The sequence below is a fragment of the Apium graveolens genome, unplaced genomic scaffold (genome assembly GCF_009905375.1).
Source record: "Apium graveolens cultivar Ventura unplaced genomic scaffold, ASM990537v1 ctg1815, whole genome shotgun sequence".
Taxonomy (NCBI): domain Eukaryota; kingdom Viridiplantae; phylum Streptophyta; class Magnoliopsida; order Apiales; family Apiaceae; genus Apium; species Apium graveolens.
In genome coordinates, this window is record NW_027417407.1 from 95,793 (window position 1) to 101,792 (window position 6,000).

General features: G+C 34.9%; 1 pseudogene; it reads right to left on the bottom strand.

The window, feature by feature from the left end:
• Positions 1–148: 148 nt before the first annotated feature.
• LOC141700148 (glyceraldehyde-3-phosphate dehydrogenase GAPCP2, chloroplastic-like) lies at positions 149–5,628 on the bottom strand (annotated as a pseudogene).
• Between the last annotated feature and the right edge of the window lie 372 nt (positions 5,629–6,000).

Sequence of the window (6,000 nt, forward strand, 5' to 3'; positions counted from 1 at the left end):
AGGGCCGGTGCAGTGGTTACGCTCTTATATTCTCTTGCAGGAGGTTATGAGTTTAACTCCCGGTGTAATTAATTAGCAAAAGAAAAAAAAAGTTAACCCTGCTTTTAAACACCATAAATTGACCTAAAGCGTTTTCACAATCATGCCATCAAGAAAACAATGATAACTAGTTCAACGGAAAGTTGTTGGACAAATTGTATCAAGCTCCAGCCTTTTGTTAATAATCTTACAAAGGATAACAACAAAGTTCAACTCCACAGCAAAAATGACCTATATTTCTGATTTCTATGTTTGACAAACTAGTTATTAATTGAGCGAAAATTGTAGCATCGGCTGCTTCCCATCAAATTTAGTACGTAGCTGCTACTAATGCCATGTGTTCGATCAGGTCCAGCACTCGGTTGCTGAAAGAAAGATTCGCAAGATATTGGCACAGGCACTCACATCGAAGAGAGATAACAGAGTAAACGGATTTGAAAGTTAGATGTAGGATATTAACTGTACCTGTAGCCCCACTCATTGTCGTACCACGATACAAGCTTCATGAACGATGCACTCAACCCCATTCCAGCTTGTGCATCAAATATACTTGACCTGGGAGATGGCAAAGATAACATATATTGAAGGAATTACCCTAGCAGATATGACTAGTTGTCCAAATTTATTAGAAGATTGACCAACTGTCTAGGTTCAAGACCAAAGCTACATTTCAAAATATAGAGCTTTTAAATTGCATAAATCCGACCAGAACCCATCTCTAGTTTTTAAATTGCTTCATAAGCTTCAATTTTAGGACTATAGATATACACAAATGACCGAACCCCTGAACTCTTGCATGACTTGGTACAACATTATTGCATGCAACATCTTTAAAATTACCAAGGGAAAAACAATGGTAAGGAAGACCATGCTGGCCATTAAGTATAGCCTATTTTTGCCCATTCACATAATCTCATAACAGAATATCGGGTAATAATTTAGTCGGCGCCTCCATTTCCACGATAATTTTTAAATCATTATGTAAATGTGTGTGTGTGTGTGTGTGAGTGAGAGAGAGAGAGAGAGAGAGAGACCTTGAGTCGCCAACAAAATCACTTGAGACAACATCGTCATCAGTGTACCCAAGAATCCCATGAAGTGGTCCCTCAGATGCGTACCTTCAAGCCAAATTACAATTGTAAATATAAAAAAGAGTGCCACAAATACAATGAGCATACATGAAGGATGTAACAGGAAAAGCAGAAAAAAGAAGACAGTACTTTATGGCAGCTTTTACATCTTCGTATGAAGCACTCTTCTCAAGTCAACAAGTCAAATCAACAACAGAAACATTGGGTGTTGGAACGCGGAAAGCCATTCCAGTGAGTTTGCCATTGAGTTCTGGCAGCACTTTTCCAACAGCCTACAAATCCGATATTAAGCAGAATCATGCACAAGGTCTTGACAGTATCAATATGAATATAACTCCAGCTCATACCTTTGCAGCACCAGTAGAACTAGGGATAATATTTTGCCCAGCACCACGTCCCCCGCGCCAATCTTTCATGGAAGGGCCATCAACTGTCTTTTGCGTAGCTGAAAATTCAATATGAAAATTTAAAATTACGAAAATGCAAACAGAAGTGCAAAATGCATTTTTTTTTGTGTGAGAAATACCTGTTGTTGCATGGACAGTAGTCATCAACCCCTCCAGAATGCCAAACTCCTCGTGAACCACCTGCACAAATTTTTTTGTTATAAACATATAAAAACTCCGTTCATTGTCAATTATTTTATTCTAGTTTTTTTCTCTATTATATTTTCGAAGAAGATCACTTGGTATTGAGGCTGTGAGCAATTAAAGTCATGTTATAGTTTGGATAAGCACATTTCACAACCTAATAGTACAAGAAACAAGTAGTGTTTATACGAACCAACCTTGGCAAGAGGAGCAAGACAATTGGTAGTGCAGCTCGCGTTAGATACGATATCCATGTTTGGATTGTATGTTTTCTCATTAACACCGACAACAAACATAGGAGCATCAGCTGAGGGAGCAGAAATTACAACTTTCTTCGCACCACCCTGCAGATAAATGTTGCAAATACGCACATTAAAGTTCTAAACACAGTTCAAAAGAGAGGGAAAGAGATGAAAGAAAGACATTAAGAGCGATAGATAGAGAGAAATGGTACCCACCTTTTTGTGTTCTGAAGCCTTTTCAATCGTTGTGAAAACCCCAGAAGATTCAACAACAAAGTCTGCCCCATATTCACCCCACGGGATCTCTGCAGGGTTCCTGGTAAAGTTCAGTAGCACATTTCAGTTTTATAATAAAATAAATTAAATACATAAACTTTTGACAAGCAGGAACATTGGTACAGGACAACTATTTATAATTGCGAAATGAAAAGCTGTACTACCTGTTGCTAGTAACTTTAATCTTCTTTCCATTTATTTCTAAAGTGGTTGCATCCAATACTTTAATGGATCCAGTGTATACACCATGAGTAGAATCATATTTAAACATGTATGCCTGTATTGTGAATAATAAAATCCATATGAGCTCTTTAGAATAAGCTAATTGCAATCATCTTCATAAGTTTGACAATAACAGAAAAGTTAGCATTTAAAATTTAGGGGTCGTTTGGTTCGCTAGGTGGTATCGGGTTGAAATCAGGAATCGGGTTAAGATGATATGAGTTTGGAACTTGATACATAAACTTTTGATAAAATAAATCAAGAATCAAAAGACACTTTATTATTTTTTGTTAATTTTATTTTAATATTAAAAACCAAAATTAAACAGGGATCACTTAATTTAATCATAATTATTAATAGAGTTTTTTTGAAAAATAGCTTAGGCTAAAAACATTTTTACAAAAATACTATAATTTTTTTAAAAATTTGCAAAAATACTATTTTTTTGCAAAAATACTATTTTCCAATATTTTTTTGTGAAAATGCGATTTTATGCACCTCCATTTAACCTCATCTAACCTCAAATGCAACAAAAAAACTCGATTCAACTAGTTACATGTGTGCCTGATTTTCGTTGATTCCATATTTTTGCAAAAAAAATCAGAAGATGATAAAATCGCAAAAAAACAAGGAAAAAATAATATTTTTGGTAATTTCTCTTATTAAAATATGAGATTATATATTTTACCTAATATCTAAGAAAATAAAATATACATTCACAATTTTTATTCATCAATATTGAAATTTGAGCTAAAAAAAGTATTACACTTTAGTTCATACCCACCTCTTAGCATGGGTTTCTAAACCCTATACCTCATGGGTTTGAGGAATGAGTTTTAAAATAAATAAATTCCAACCAAACACGTATGAGTTTTATCCATTCCAACCTCATACCTCATACCCAATATTGTTGAACCAAATAACCCCTTAATTGGTCTATATTTATATTCAGAATGATAAGAGCTAGATTACTGAGTACTGACCAATGCCATAATTGCCATTGTGGGTGAAAGTATAGGAAAACCTCATAACAAAAAAAAGGAAAAAGAAAAATAAAAAATAAAAAACAAAATATATGAATATGTCCAAAAAACCTTTCCAGCGTTATCGTGCAGAAAAAATAACATTAATAATTCATAACAGCTACAGGTCATTACCATGTACTTGGCGTCCACAAATGGATCATTAACAGCTACAACATCAATATCATCTCTAAAAGTCGCTACTCTTAACACCAGCCTCCCAATTCTTCCAAAACCTGCAACATGACCATGTTATTACTTGAAATATAGTTGTATACTGTGATATCTTTTCAAAGTGTAACATGTGTTACTTTGGACTAGGGTACAGAGTTTAAAATGAAGGACACGACCGTTTGGTGTTTCCTTATAAAAATCGGTAACAAGGACTCGGGCCTATCTCTAAAAAACGGGCAAGGGAGATGACGTGATTTATTAATAAACATTTTGTATATTAATCAGCTGAAATTAAACAGAATTTATCAATAAAACTTTGTATATTAATCTCATTTCTTCTCTCAATTTTTTTACTTTGCTTCCTATATCCATCTCAGATGTGGTCTTTCAGTTGGTCCATGGTCAAAGTGTCTGCATTTTAGTCAAATGATCCAACACGGAAGGTAGTGTCTGACAAGAGATCCAAAAAGATTCTTGTTAAATCAGAAATAACAAATTGAAGAAACTAACATAAAACACAACACACCAAACAACTTTACATACCATTGATTCCGATTCTTGTCTTCCCGCCAGTTTTCGACCCTAAGAAAGAAAACAAAGTAATATTAGAATTTTAAATCCTCAATTTTCCAGCCATGCTTAGGTTTCAAACTATCTATCTTACTCTGAATGGTAGGTGGCAGTTCAGTAGCCGTAGCTTGAATTGGCTGGACACTCCGAGAACTAGATTTTCTGTAACAATTACAGGGTATAGAATAAACAGCATCAATTACAGTAAATGATCTTATAGCTATCACAGTAAATAGCAGTTTAGGATTGTTACAAATCTCTTAACTGTAAGATCAATGAATCCCCGGGAACAGAAGCACCAAATAGGCTTGACCGAGACTTTGACGAATCATGACAGAAGCTAACCGAAGACACCTGAACAAATTAATAACAACCTGCTTACTCATATATCGAACATTTCATTTAATATATCTACTGAAAGGTAACAATTAACCAAACAAACCTAAATTCCAAATTCTGACAACACAACATTCAAGTTCAAATCCGTTAAATCCTCATAAAAAGTACACTCGTTACAAGATTTGAACTTAAATCAGTCAATCCTCAGCATTACAAGATTCTTAAATCAGTCAATCCTCAGCATTACAAGGTCTTAAACCACTTCAATATTTTCGACTGCTAAAACTATTTAAAAATTGTTTAAACATCAAATTAGAACTATTCACAGCATCTATAAAATTATGTTGATAACAACTATTTCTTAGATATTTCTCGGGTTAGGTATCAATTTATAACTAGCAAAATATCAAATTTACCACCGATTAATTCGGAGTCTCAAATTGGCCACTTGAAATTGTCGTGGTAAATTTGAAATTTTGCTAATTATACAGTTGTCAACCCAATATTTCTTTTATTATCAAAATCACTGCAGCAAAAATGAAAATAAAATTTTAATTTATTTACATTTCATTTCGTAACATAACATAACAAATGCAACTGTACAAAATTTACAAAAAATAATATTGAATAAATAAAATCGAATTTTAAAAAACTGCAAAAAATAATGAAATAAAAAAAAGGATAAAATGAGGGTAGGTGGGAGAGTGAATGGACCTTGGAGGGGTAGAGATTAGCCCTGGTGGCGCCGGGGAGGATGGCCGTGGATCGGAGAATTGAATTGGTGGCCATTGTTAGAGAGAGAGATAGAAGAGAGAGAGGGAGAGAGATATAGAGAGAGAGAGAGGAGGGAGAGAGAGAGAGAATGAGAGAGGGAGAGAGGAGAGGGAGAGAGAGAGAGACTAAATGAGGATTCAGGAGAGAGAGATGAGAGAGAGAGAGGGTTTTAAAAAGGGGAGAAGAGTGGCTTTTGAGGGTTTATATAAGGGCGCGGCTACGGCTGCGGAGGATTTTAAGAGCCAGCTAACTCTTGCCTCTTTCGTAAACTACAGTTTTATAGAAGCGCTACACTTGCACGTGAAACATTGACCAAAACTATATTAATTTTTGAGTGGGTGGTTCTACTTCCATCGTTCTACTTTAGGGTGCATGTCACACGGGCATGTGCCATGGGCATGCCATGACGTCATTTAGCCAGACATGCCTTTTCATGATTCAGGTATGCCATTCCTGAGGAGATATGCCTTTTCAATACTAAAAGAATATACACTACTCAAACTCCCATGTTCGAACCCCGCCAACGACAAATATTTATATTATTATTTATACAATACTAAAACTCCCAAGTTCGAACCCAACGAACAACAAACATTTATATTATTATTTATACACTACCCAAGATTCAGATTCGAATCCTGCCAACAACAAATATTTATAT